This window comes from Thermobia domestica, chromosome 13 (genome assembly GCF_964235325.1).
Source record: "Thermobia domestica chromosome 13, izTheDome1.hap1.1, whole genome shotgun sequence".
Taxonomy (NCBI): Eukaryota; Metazoa; Arthropoda; class Insecta; order Zygentoma; family Lepismatidae; genus Thermobia; species Thermobia domestica.
This window is the reverse complement of record NC_137466.1, coordinates 183,265,204-183,280,576: the sequence shown is the minus strand read 5'-3', so window position 1 is coordinate 183,280,576 and position 15,373 is coordinate 183,265,204. Positions and strand designations below refer to the sequence as shown.

The following is a 15,373-nucleotide window of genomic DNA, read 5'->3' as shown; positions in this document are numbered from 1 at the left end:
GCTACATTAAAGGAAGCGCCATTTGTTTTTATTTGTTTGGGTTTTGCTTTTGACTTCACTTATTTTTAACAAGGGGTGGGGGTGGCTCAGTGGTAGAGCGTTCACCTCTGGTGCATGAGGTCCCTGGTTCCATCCCAAGTAGCGCCAAGTGGACTTTGTGGTGGACAAACACAGTGTTCGTGGGTTTTCATGGGGTTCGTTCTCTCACTTCCTTCATTCAACGATTGCGTTCATTTCTCACAGCCTAGCCAGCATACGCATTGAACGTACAACTGAAAGATTTTTTTTTTTTTTAAATAAAAAATACACCAAGCCAACAATGTGTACAAATCATGCTACTTTGAACGCACTGAAGAACAAAGAAAAATTTAAGCATTTATATTGGTTAATCAGTTAACACCAGAATTTCCCTGGATTTTTCACGTTTTATCGAAAAATTTCCGTTTTCCCTTTTTGATAAATTTACCTACGAAATTTCCCTAGATTAGAGAAATTTCCCACAAACTACGAATACTGCATGGCAGGTAATGCAGGAGAAGAGCTTTTGTGTTAGAGCAGCGTTTCCCAACCGGTGTGCCGAGAACGGACCTTGAGGAAATCGAAACAAAATTATTAATTCTATAGCAATCAGCTTGTAAGACATAGGAAAAAATGTATATTTTTGTATTTCACATTACTATGAATTTCTACCATGGAAAAAATTACTGTAATTGTAATATACAGTGAAATCTCTCTAAAGCGGACAGCCGTCGGGAATCACAAATTGTCCGCTATAGAGAGGTGTCCGCCTTCAAGAGGTTTCAGTATTTTGTTATGTAAATTAGTAAGCAAGGTAATATACAATTAGAAAAAAATATGTTTGCATGAATCACGTATTTACGAATATTACATGCATTATCCTTTGTCATCCAATACTCTATGTTCGAGGCACAACATGGAAATAACATGTTATAGTTCTCTGCACTTTACACTTATCAGTACTTCCTTCGTTTTCAGTATGCCGCCTTAATTTGTGGGGTATTACAGTCCTGAAGTGTCCTTTTTGAGACAATATATATACCTCAGGACAAAAAATACCAAACTTGTCTTCTGGTTGGTTAGAGACTCCAACGGGACAGTAGCATAACGTGTCATCCCTACGGGCGGGCAACTGTCAATCACTTTCATGTCTAAAACAGCTTGGGGGGGGGAAGTGGGATGGAAGCAAAGGATATAAGAGTGTTATTAAACAGAGACGCTTCATCTGGGTTGCTAAGCAGACAGTTGAGGAGGCAAAATGTAGTCACAATGCTTCCTTGGTGACATATGTATCAATTACTAAAAATGTATTTTTACTACACTTTTCAACTTATTTCTAGAGAAAGTGTCCGTAATACGGAGGTAAATAATACCTATAAAAAACAGAAAAGACTGTCCGTGTCCGTACTAGAGAGTGTCCGCTTTAGAGAGGTTTGCCAATATGTTTTTTTCCTTTTACATTGTTTGGTGATTACAAAATATGTCCGTTAAGGGAGGTGTCCGCTTTATAGAGGTGTTCGTTAGTAGAGGTTTCACTGTATTATTCTACATCTATTGCTGTGTAGCAGACAGTATTTCGGCTCGTACACATTTCCACGGTTAGCTGCTATGTTACGCTTCAATTGAGAGCCATACTAACACCGAGAAATGGAAGCACTTGTACGGTACGCGTCAAGTGAACGTTCGTAGAACACTCATTCGCACGTGAATGACAGAACAATACTTTGTTCAACAACTGTGTTTTGACTTCGACGCATCGCAAGCTGTGTGATTGCAATAATATGCACCGGTTTTGGTTAAAACAGCGAAGTTAAAAGTACAAGACATTTGTTTGTTCGTTCGTTATTTAGTGATCTTCGTTCTTAGTGAAAGGTTGAATACAGTTTTCGAAAAAGAAAGCGTATTTTTAAAAATCTGAGTCGTATATTTCATTGCAATTGTTTTCTATTTTAAAATTAGAATAAAAAATAAGCATAATGAATTAGCATAGGGGAATACCAGTGATCGAGCTTTCACCTCTGTGAGAAGATCAGTAATCACAGAAAAAAATTACTATGGTATTTTTATATTTGCAAAATAATAATAATAATAATAACAATAATAATAATAATAATAATAATAATAATAATAATAATAATAATAATAATAATAATAATAATAATAATATCTATGAGTGTGTCGCGAGAATTCAAGTTACACTCCAAGTGTGCCTCAAGTTGAAAAAGGTTGGGAAACGCTGTGTTAGAGAATATGAGAAGCGTTCGTTGGTTAACGAGCGTTCAGCGTGTACGCGCCATTCTCAAAAGAAAACTTCCACATCGCTGGATAGGTCGCGCTGGTCTGGGTAATGTTCCTCTGTTGCCATGGTTCCCCATTTCGCTAGATGTCACGCCATGTGATTTCTTCATGTGGGGTTGTATTAAGAACAAAGTTTAAAGTATCATACTTCACTGCCAATAACGCTGCAAGAACTGGAGGAACGCATCACTACTGTTGTCACGGACATTGACGGAAACGTGCTAGTGAACGTACCGACAAAACTGGATTGTCATTTGGATATGTGCTGGGTGACCAAGGGAGCACAGATTGAACATTTGTGGAATATACCAGAAACTTGGTGAGTGTATATTATTTTTTCATTTGAAATTTGGAAAGTAATAACTAAAATAGCAATAATTAATTAATTTAAAAAATCATAGTTTTAACATCGAATCTGGCAATTGTGTTTAAAGATATACCACATTGACTTGACACCTAGTCTTCCATTCCAAGCGCTGCTATCGGCTGAAAGAATTCCACTCCGTTTGACGTAGACGACTGCAAGACTCTCTCGCTTAGCAACAGCTGAATCCTTATTAGCTCAAAGCGAGGGTGTGAGCTTTAGTTCACATTTTTGCCACGGCTCAACACATTTTGGCAGCACTGTAGTACTGTATACGTGTACTTATACTAAGTGTGCCTGAAATCTGTACATACAAAGAATTTCATCAACAGGGAGTTTGAGAACGCACAATCTCATATCTTTTCAGGATGTTATGTATATATATATATATCCGCATAGGGTGAGTTCGCCACTAGTCGACCTCCATCCAATAGTCGACCATTTTTGCTTACTATTGTCTATATAAAATATACCCGATGGTCTTTTGAAGCGAAAAATTATTCATGATAAAGCTTGCATCATATACTACCAATGACATTCATTGTTTAACTCTTCCTTGTTTAGTTGGTCGTCTTCGACCAATAAATTTCGACGTATCTGTAGAATTACGAGTGAAGTGCGCACTTTACGACAGCGTGTAATGAGAATCTTGTGTTCCTGTTGTTTTCATTTTTCTGAGGATATAGATAGTACGTGAGGTAAGAAATGTTTTAGTTACATAACTAAGTTAGTCTAGAAGCTGTACCAGCATAATTTGTCAATAACTGGAAAGTATTAAATGAAAAAATACGCGTTAAAATGTGGTCGAAATTTGGCAATTTTCCTTCCCCATACAAACCAATTGTCGACCAAGGGTGGTCGATTATTGGATTATTTGAGAGTGCGCCAAATTGCTTCAAATTATTCCTTGTACGGTATTAAGGCCTCTTTTTCAACATGCATGTATAAAATTTTCAATTTCGTGACATATTCTAAAAATCGACCGCCTGTTCCTCAAGTTGGTCGACTATTAGAATATTTCTTGCCAGCTGTCGACCACACTGTTTCATACTGTGTTTTGCGTTTTGCTGACTAGAATTTGTTCAGTAACATTAGTTGAAAGTTTCTTTTTCTGACAATCTATTTCAATGTGGAACCATTTTTTTTAAACACAAGAACAAGAAGCCCTCCTAGCTGATCTAATGGGTAGCACGCGTGTCATGATCTTAATACTTACCTCGCCAGTACGAACAATCTTTTCATTCTAGAAGATGCACGTAGAATTTTGAACGCGTATGAATCTTCTTTTCAATTGTGCCCATCATCCGGGAAAATTTTGGGATCAAAGAGCGGGAAGAATATTTATGAGGTTCAAGATAAAGAAAAGTTAAACGCTTACTTTTCTAGGGACGTTTAGTGCTTCGGGAGAAACAGTTGCTCCAACGATTGTTTATCCATACAAGTCACGAGTACTCAGAGATATTGGGCCTCATGCAGAATCATTATGACGCGTGATTAGTGCAGTACTAAAGCGTTCGACTAACATGGGTTCCCTGCAGTAGTCTGGCCTTTAGTATGACTCTAATGATACGTCAAAACAACTCTGCATAAGGCCCATTGTGTCCAATATTCCCTCGTCGATTGTGATAGAACGATCCGAATCTGGCTGGATGATTAGCGAGACATTCTTTGAGTGGGTCGCCAATGGTTTCAATAAATGGCTATTAGATCACGATGTACCTAAGCCTGTAATACTTTTCATCGACGGTCACAAAACTCACTTAACTTATGAAGTAAACAAATTTTCTGACAACAACGAGATCATATTGTATGCCCTGTACGCTCATGCAACGCATATCTTGCAACCATGCGATGTATCCGTCTTCAAGGCGTTAAAAACAAATTGAAAATTCGTTGTCCGCAGCTATCTATCGGAACATAATTTATCTTCCGTTACAAGAGTTCAGTTTGCAGCACTTATTGCAGAGGTCCTAGTAACAGCAGCTACACCGTCAACAATAATGTATTTCGCAAATGTGGACTGTATCATTTCAATCCGGACGCCGTTGACAATACAAAATGCAAGAGTGTATGCAAAAACAAAGAGTACTTCCACTCAGCTAAACGTTAGTGAAGATGATCTTATTGCACGAAAAGTTATTACTGTATACAAGGATGAACTTCAAAAGGCTGCGGTTGACCAACACAGTCCTTGAACTTTTAAAACTTCCAGCAGAAGAGCAGATGGACGAAACACTACAAACTGATGATAAAAATGCCAGCTTACCAGTAGATGACGATGTTGTAGTTGGTGAAATCCCTGTATTTGATGATAACAATGAATACTTGCCTCAATCTACTCTTACAGTTAGTCAGGATTTACTAAATGAACTTCTCCAGTCATTGACTGTTGAAGCCAATCCAAATGTAACAACTGAAAACAGTGAATATAGCACCTATTCTACCAACGAAATCTAGGAATCAGAAACCATTGCAGTACAGAAGAAAGAGGAAATCAGTATTGTGCCAAACGAAGAACCAGTTGTATGTCTGCTTCATCCACAGAAGCAGAGAGGTCCTTAATTATTTTGAGAAAGGAAGCTTCTATTACAGAATTTGTGCCATCAAAAGAGAAGAAAGGTAACACATCAACTCAACTGAATGAAACTGAACCTTTGAAGGATATTCAGCAAGATACTTATTCTCCCAAAGAACATCCTACTGAAGCTCTAGCTTACATACTAGAAGCATAGAAAGAAACAAAGGACATTAAAAGCGAGATTGTTGCTGGACTAAGTGAATCAAGTCAGAAGAATATTGCAACACCTAAAATTATCAGACCAATCAATATATAACGGCAACTTTTAAAAAGCATTTGTTCTGGCCCAAGAGTCCAGTCAAAAAACCTAAGAGGAAGGTAGAGAAGATACCTCTTGCAATTAGCTCAGAATAATATCGCCGAGTACCGACTGCAAAACAATAAAAACAGAAGAAACTAGAGGAGGGAAAGAAACGCAACAGAGATTAAAGAACGGCAAAAAAAGAGCAACAAGACGGAAAATCCTCAGAAAAGTTCGAAGAAAAACTGTAGAACAACTGCTGTTGTAGAACATCACAATAAAAATGATGTAATTTACTATGACAATAGAGCCATATGCAGAGGATGTGGAGTGATAATTAACGATTTTGCTTTGGAAAGTGAGGATAAACTAGTGGGTTGCGATGAATGTGATAAATGGTTCCATTTTCGATGTACCGCTGGCTATGCATGGGAAAATCTCGCAGATAAGCTGTTCATGTGTGCAGAGTGTACCATATAAATTATTTGAACAAACAATGAGGAACTTACTGTTATTACATGAAAAGATAACTCAATGTGCTCAAGTAACGCAGAAGAGAAACCTTATCATATGTGAGAAGATAACTCGGTGTGCTCAAGTAACCTAACACGGGAGAGAAATATATTTCACACGGGGGAAACGTGATCACGTAGGATTTTTTTAAATAGTGACTCCCCTAGTAGTGGAGATAACTTGGAAACCGCTTGCTGTAAGCTTGAATTACAAGTTGGTCAAGCTTGCATCCAGCTTGATTGGAAAACGTGCAAGCATGACGCAAGCTGGGTTCCAGTAACGAAGTTACATGGGGGCAACCTTGCATTCAGTGTTCCATTCAAGCTTGACGCAAGCATTTTACAAATCAAGTCTATAACCAATGAACGGACAGTGACTATGACGCTCTTCGAAGTGTCTAAAGCATCGTTGCAAGTACACCAAAGGCAGATTGTATGAAAGCATGCGTTTCAAGTGCAAGCGTAGAAAGTCAAAAGCGAAGGACGAGCCAACTGGCCGAAAACTTTTTTCCTAGTAGGGTCGTACTTTGTTTAGAATTTGTAAAGCTATAATAAGTGATAAGATAACGTGTGCATATAACTCAGGAGAGAAATCTTGTTTCACGTGGAAGAACCATTTAATATTCAAATCCATTATTCCAAATAAAGTAGCTATGTATCAAACCCTAATAGCCTAATCCTTTAATTTATAACCACTAAGGAGAAAAACTTTAAGAAAATTAGATAAAATCTGTATCATCGTTTGTCAAGTTCAAATCTCACGAATAATACAATTCCCAAACATCATCTAACGCAATCAATTACTTCTAAGCGATAGGAATGATAGAAATTGCGCGCGGTCGACTAATAGCATGAATGCGGTCGACTACTGAATGACGATGGTCGACAAGTGGAAATTTTGATAAGTTTTCGTAAAACGTATTTTTATGTCACTGAAAAATTTTAAAAGTGAGCAGTTAACACACGGCATGGTACAAAAGAACCCAAATGAAACAAACAATTCATTTTTGTCAAATATTATGAAATCATCACGTTTTATAAGTGTTCAGAAGTAAGATTTTTTTTCAGCGGTCGACTATTGGCGAACTCACCCTATAATAAATATTGGATATAACGTATTTCAAGGGGCCACATTTTATCATCTCTTTCAATCTTCAATAAGAGAGCAAAAAGTCTTCCCTGTGCTTATCTAACCGAGAAATGTCTTTGGAAATAATCAGGTAAGAAATTTTGCAGGTGTCCACTCAGCCGTGGACTCAACATCTCTCGTTATCTTTCGATCAGCTTTTTCTTCAAGGAAGTGATTCATTGTCACGCATTAAAAATAACAAGAAATCACTAACTAGTTCATTTTTAAAATACTGATTCCATCTCACAGGTAGGGAGGTATATGAAGGCACAATTATATATAAATCTCCAAAATTGAATTATAAATTGGATATTTAAAACAAAAATCTGTGCATTGAGATTTATATAAAATTCGTTTATATGAGTTTTACACTCGTAAGCAACAAAGCTCAAGTTGCTATTTCGATTCAAATTGTCTAATATATATGATAAATACATATTCCTTTTTTGATATGCGAGACGGGACCTAAGTGGGATCTGAACCTGTACTCAACTTTGTATTTCCTCAGTTAACACGGCTCTATAATTATATCCGGAGGAATTTGTGCGTACATAAATAATCATACAAAATCAAATTCCTCGTAACGGGGAACAAATGCATCAATAATTATGTGCCCATTAACTCTACAATTAATTAGTAAATCAAAAATCATGTTATATGAGTATATGGTAGATTTTTCTCACTACTGTTTCTCGCTTCCAAGAGATGGCTTAGGGGAGCATTTACATCCGTTTGAATATGCGTATATACTTTGAATTTTCATTATTCAAATGTAAGTGTAGAGATCAGATTCAAATAAATGCAATACCTATAAAAAAAACAGAGTTAAAGAATAAGAATATAAATAGATTGCTTAAATGGAAACATAGAACAGATTACTAGAATACTTTACAATTTATGAAATTTTAGAAAAGAAGATGCTAGATGACAAAAATTGCAATTTTTGAATGTGGTTCAAGTACCAGAAGTAGGCTAAAAATACAAGTAGATGTATCCCAACCTTCCTCTCACGAATCAAACACTAAAATTTAGTATGTTTAAAGCTTTGAATTGAAAAAGTAAAAGGAAAGAAACTTTTCGATGTAATAGTACGCAAGAGATCAAAAATAACCACATGTTGTACTAATATATCTGATTATTTATTGGAGGCAGTTAGTGAGGCCAGTAAGACCATAGGGGTTGAAACCTTAGATCATGTGTCTCTGATGGTGTCTTCTCGTTTGACCAATTTTCTTGTCGCCTACTGACTTAACTACGAATTTATACTATGACTTTTATCTCATTTTAGACGGCGAAATGGTATGTCCATTTCACTGACGCTCACTCAGCAAAGCATATTTAGTCTGATAGAATTTCTAACAGAGATTTATTAAGAAGATTCGTTTCTCAGAGTGAACAACAGCACCGACAGCCATCTGTAACAATATATGTGCTTGCATGTAATTTAGCAGCTCTTTCGCCATATAAACATGCATTTATGTGACTGTCGGTTAGCTTCTTCTACAAGTTACGGCGTACAGTTAACTTGATTTTTTTTAGATTTAGCAAAAGACTCTATTGGTTGAAATATACATAATGTTATAACTAAACAATTTTCCAGTGACTGTAGGGGAAAAAATCGATTTCCTCTCAGGCTTCCCAATCATCTATATTGCTTAGAGCCGAGATCAAGCAGGGACAAGAGAATGGACATATTATATATATATATATATATATATATATATATATATATATATATATATATATATATATATATATATAGTGGCGGATCCAAGGGGGCTATAGGGGCTATATCCCCCCTTGACGCTCAGGTATACAATGGATAAAATGGGCTTCAATCCTGCTTTACACTGGATAAAACGGCAAAATATGGTTTAGCCCCTCCCTTGATCATATCCTGGATCCGCCCATATATATATATCTTAGAAATTATAAGATAGCCCAGTTCTTAGAGCTTAAACGATTTTTTATGAAACACATGTGATTTCTTAGTTGACTCTTAGGAAAGTTTTCCACGTTTATTTTAAATGTTCTACGCAATATTTCACATATTAGGTAGCCAAGAAGGTTCTGTCAGTTTTCACCCATCATCTTCGAACATCGATATATCACCTAAGATATAACTGGAAGATCAAAAATAGTCCCCAATAACAAACTAATAAAACTTAAGTTATCAAACCAGTAATTGCGTAATTTTATTTAAATAATTTGCATATCTTTTGGACAACGATGAAATTCCTTTGTAGAAGAAATTCTTTCAGACCCTGAGTCGAAACAGCTAAACGAAAAATTATCATGCTGTACAAATCATTCATAATTATGTAGTATGAGAGATGCTTTCATCACAATTAACTAGGAAATGTTGATCCAATACGGTCCAGTTTCTTACTTTTATAGGGATCTAGAGGTGAAAAGAAAATGCCGAAAGTCATGGGCAAGACGTTTGATAAATCATAGTGCTTCACTTTCCTCCTATGTGCAGGTGTAAAACAAATACTTACTTAAGAAGGAGGGAAAATGGGGAAGAAACTAGTTTTGGTAAATCAAGTTACTTTCTTACAAATCATCGATTTGTAAACTTCATAAATTTCAGCTGCTATTTGCTGAATGGAATGCAAGTCATCTTTTATCATTAAAGATATTGAAGTTGTTTCTTAGGTATAGAAATTATTAATTTTAAACTGTCACTTTAAATTGTGACATTGTTTTATAAGAGAAAATTCGTATTGTTGTGTAGTAGAAACGTGCAGTCTCTTTTTGAGATTCTATTTAAAATTTAGAATTATTACATGTATATTCACACCAGTAAATATGAATACCTGTTCTTTTGTCTTTACAGTTAGAATGACAGTTTTTATTATTATTATTATTATTATTATTATTATTATTATTATTATTATTATTATTATTATTATTATTATTATTATTATTATTATTATTATTATTATTATTACATAGAAAGAACGCAAACTTCTCTGCCGTGCAGAAATCTGTAATACAGTTAGTAACCCCGAAAAGATGTCAGATTTGTACATATACCTATTTTAACCAGTATTGTTCAGTCCTGATAGTGACCAATGGCTTAGTCATTTAAAATCTTTTATTTTTCTATCGTACAAAGTAGCGACATTAGGAAAGCCGACAAGATTAAATCCAACATTTCCGTAATTAAAATGAATTAATAAAATAAAATTGCTTTATTTTTCAGGGAAATATTGATTTAGGGTATATCATAGAAAAAGATTCTCCTATTAGGGGATGTGTTCAGAAATAATAAAGAAAAAGTCAGAAGACATGTGGACCTAGTTCCAACTCCTATGCCCTCACAAAATGCCTTCAAGAAATCACTGTTTATATTTGTGATTATTTTTGATTTTGAGTGTACATCATATTAAAAAAAGACAAGCTTTTAACATATATTTTACTGATTGATTTGTAAGAGGATATTTGCGTATCTCCTTTTGTATTTGTTAGCCTACTTCTGGTACCTGAATCACATCCAAATCCTGCAATAATAACCTTTCCTATAAATTGTAAAGTATTTTATTGAATCTCTTCTAGATTTCCATTGGAATAATTCAGCTATTTCCTTTTTTCTTGAAGCCTATACTTTTATGGGTATCGTATTTTAATCTGCTTTAATTAGAGTTCCATGTGAGTAACGAAAATTTTAATCATATATTTTAAACGAAAACTATATAACCGCTTCCCTAAATTGCTCCCTAGAGACGAGATGCGGTGGCAAAAGACAAAATCCAAGGGTCAGAATCTCAGTAGACAGAAACCTAGCAAAATTCTTGCGAGACGGAAGAAATTCAAGAGAGTAAAATCTATTTTGTCAGTATAAGAGGTATATAATTTTTGAATGATATATCATTGAAAAATAAATGTAGATTCAAGACTCAAAAACTACGTAGACCATAATCATTCCAGTAACAAGAAGCAATTACAGCCTGGAAGTTACGACTGAAGATGAAGATGGAGACTGAGAACGGACGTCTAGACCTACTGAAGTTATTGCATATACATATTTTACAGTGGTGCAAAAGGAAGTAATATCTAATATTGCTAAAAATTTATATTATTCAGAGAGATAAGAGATACACAGTATCAAAAATATGTTTCTCTAAGTATAATACTTGACTCTTTGACTATTGAATGGGCTTCGAAATGGCGATAATAAATGCTTTAAAAAAGTTTCGGCTGAGTGTAAATGTGAAAGGCTGTTTCTACCTTTTGTCGCAGTCTGTGTGGAGGAAGATTCAAGCATTAGATTCACGAGCTGTATACAAGGAAGATAAATCAGTGCGTACACGTAGTGGAATGATTTGTGCTTAGCATTTCTAGCATTGGTCCTTTTTCGGTATTAAACCTGTAATGTTTAATATTTTCTTAAGATCAATTGAGTTATTTTGTATGTATAAAAAAAGAAAAAAAAAATTAAATTAGTGGTATTATATTGTAGTTGGATACACTAAATGTAAAAAAAAAGTTCAATAAGTTAGTTAAAGAGGTACAACCCTAGTGTTAAAACGTTCGTGCAACATTGTAGCAATTATAATATCTAACGCTAAAATATAATTATATAATATATTAATAAACACTCATTTAACATACAAACAAATTAACCCGTCCATGCAAACTTTTATTATAATGTACTATCAAAAAAAATTTATATAAAAAAAATTTAGTAAAGTCAAATTACAAAAAACATTATCCTTTCGATAAAAAAAAAGACAAAAAAAAACATTGCAAAATTGGTGACCTCGACGTGATTCAAAAGTACGTGTTGGTTCGGGTGTATTCTTGACGTTTGTGGCTTGTCCAAAAGTGAGTTATTTCCATTATGTTATAGTGTTTGAGCAATTATAGTGTTTCAGATTTAAGTGGCCACGTTTATTTTAATAACAATGTCAAACACGAGCACGAAAGCTGTTTGTTTTAACAATAGTGGACTTTCTATGGATTATGATGTTTGTAATAAATACTATCATTTTAAGTGTTTAAAAATGAGTGCAGAGGAGCAAAACTATTATTCACAACCAGATACTCCATAAAAATATAACAAATATACAAAAAAAAAACACACACAATAAAAAATCAATAAAAAATAACAAACTAAACAAGCAGAGCGTACTGAAGAATGAGGAACATCAGACAGACTTGATAGATTATTTTGGCTTATGTGAGGAGGTCTTTTGTCGAACTCAGTAACTAATTGAGGAACCGAACGGTAATGGCATTATATCTGCCAGCATAAAATGAATGTGGTCTATCACATACGAATAAATTCTGCGAAGCGCAAAACAAAGACTTTTCGCACTTGATTGGACATAAGCATGTGAATTGCAATACGAAGTATCAAAGATGACCCAAGTTTTCGGAGCTACAATACAAGAGCAGACGGAAGTTGGCATTGAAAAAAAAAAGCAATACTTCGATTTGAAAAAGGAACTCAAAATTTATGCACTAGTCTAATTGGCAATAAACTAAGGAAAACTGATTTCTAGAAAGTGCAATACATATTATATATTTAGATTAAAACGCACCTGAGATGTGATTAACGTGCATTAAATTGTGAAAGTAAATATTTTTGTCTTATTACAGGGCCCACAACAGCTTGTCATATAGAAAGTATAACTAATGTAAAACTTTGAGGATAGAGAAATAAATACGTTCCTTTCTTGAGATATTGAATCCATATGAGAACAGTGGCGGCATTTCAGATTCTGTCAGAGAGACAAGATTGTGCTCCGACAAGAGCTTGACGTTTTTTGTTATATATTAGTATAGGCTACATTTAAAAAATGTATTTCTCAAACTTAAGTAGGAACAATTGCTTCCCAGCCCTCCCAAATGACGGCCCTGTATTAGAAAGTCATTACTCGCTATATTTTACAGTTTCTGATCTACGGTGATCAAATTTTAAACCGGAAGAAGTATGAAAAATTACACTCCCGGTTTTGTAGAGTGCTACGAGCGCAAATGATATGATTCCATGAAACGTTGAACCGATTTCCAAAAACCGTTCTTCCCTATTACCGTTTTTATGGTATGGCTATCAACGTTAAAATTAGAAATTGTTGATTTTAACCCTTCCGGTTTCAATAGAAGGTTAACGGAGTAGATAGCTTGTATTGATGGGATGTTTAATCGATTCCAGGAAACCACTTCTCGGTACCTTTCGCCGTTTTTGCTTAATGGAAATCAATAATGAAACCAGAGGTACTAGTAAATTTAAAAAATGTTCGGTTTTAGCAGAATGTTAAGAGTAGAGATGATATATTTTATTGAGAATTTGATTCAGTTCTAAAAATACAGCTTCTAGCCATGTATTATCGTTTTTGTTCTATGTCAATCAACGTAAAGCCCTAACTTGAACGGTCATACATTTCTACACTTTTATAAACTATTCCCAATAATCAGAAATAAGAAATTCAAAGCAAGAATATTTATTTGAAACATATACTAGAGAACTTTAACTGGAAATGCAATGAAGTTTGGAGATTCATATATAATTGTGCCTTTATATACCTCACTACCTGCGAAATGGAATCAGTATTTTAAAAATGAACTAGTTAGTGATTTCCTGTTATTTTTAATGCGTGACAAAGAATCACTTCCTTGGAGAATGTTTATAGTGATCTTAGAAGAAAAACGCTGATCGAAAGATAACGAAAAGTGTTGGGTCCACGGCTGAGTGGACATCTGCAAAAATGTCTTATCTGATTGCTTCCAACGACATTCCTCGGTTGGATGAGCACAAGGAAGACTTTTGCTTTCTTATTGAAGATTGAAAGGGATGATAAAATGTGGCCCCTTGAAATGCGATATACCCTAAATATTTATCTTTCCATGACACTTTGCTCAAAAAAGGGAGTAAAACTTGAACCTCATTGAGTAGGACAGTGGTTCTCAAGCGATGTGTCGCGACACACTGGTGTGTCACGCAGTTCTCTAACGTGTGTTGAGAAATTTTAGAACTTCAAAATCATGAAGAATTTAAATAATAATAATTAGTAAAAATCTAGACAGACTGTACCAGTCAACACCTCCAGCGTTATGAATAATGCTCACAAGGAAGGGTCACCCAGCGGCTCCGCTGAGATCCGAATGAGACAATTGTGTTTGCATTTGATATGTTATAATTAGACGAATCCCAAAGTTATACGTGCCACCGAGCGGAATATCGTGAGTTACAACATATTTTGTAATGTAAAAGTTACGAAAAAATTACATTGTAAAATAATTTGAAACGGGCCATTTGTTCGGAAACGATTGGATAAATGGAAAACTCGGTGAACACGTGTCCCATAATTTTCAAAGGAGTACTTCTGGGGCTAAAAAAGTTTGCCCCAGGGTCCTCTGTAGGGTCCCAGACGGGGTCCAACTCAAAAGTTTCAAATGGCAAGGGGGGTTAAGTCGCACATCGTTTGAAAGCTGTTGTTAAATGAAAGAAGATGGAGGAAGTCTCGACTCTCTACGACAACTCTGTGCAAAATGGCGGAGGGTCAAAATGTAAACAAAAACTTAATTGAAAAGTCCATGGCCACCCCTATAAATCGGAAACGGTGAGACAAATGTGAAAACAGGAAAGGACGTGTGGTATTACTTCCAAAGTACAACGATTTAAGTTAAAACGTCTTGTTCTAGGGCCCTCACAGGGTCCCAGGTGGGGTCCAACTCATAAGTTTCAACCGGCAAGGGGGGTTAAGTAGCACATCGTTTGAAAGCTGTTGTTAAATGAAAGAAGATGGAGGAAGTCTCGACTCTCTACGACAACCCTGTGCAAAATGGCGGAAGGTCAAAATGTAAACAAAAGCTAAATTGAAAAATCTATGGCCACCTTGAATCCAAGATGGCCGCTTAAAAGCTATGTCGAAAGTATAGGCATACCAAACTGCTGAAGCTAGGAAAGCTAAATTTGGTATGAATGCTGATCAGGAAAAATAAGTGACAAGAGGATACGAAATATTCAAAAAGTGACATCTTGTGTTCAAAATGCCACACTATTTATCGAACCATGTCCAGCTCAAACCACTGGAATTGGAGAAGCGAAATGTGGTATTTACGTTTATGGTCAATAGTAGATATCCAGAAAATATCAAAGACGTATCATCTATAATCCATTATGTCTGCCAGCGTGAAAAATGAGTTTGTATATAAATATGTTATTTGGAGTATTATGACCAAACCAACAAACTTTGACGCAGCTCGATGTACTGGAGTGATT

At 35.2% G+C, this 15,373-nt stretch overlaps 1 long non-coding RNA gene across 1 annotated transcript in view; it reads left to right on the top strand.

Annotated features, from left to right (window-relative positions):
* Positions 1–2,430: 2,430 nt before the first annotated feature.
* The window catches only part of LOC145668842 (uncharacterized), a 45,542-nt gene continuing 32,599 nt past the window's right edge, over positions 2,431–15,373 (top strand). Inside the window, exon 1 of the long non-coding RNA XR_014128108.1 lies at positions 2,431–2,635. This is a non-coding gene — a long non-coding RNA (uncharacterized LOC145668842). The remainder of the gene's footprint in view (positions 2,636–15,373) is intronic.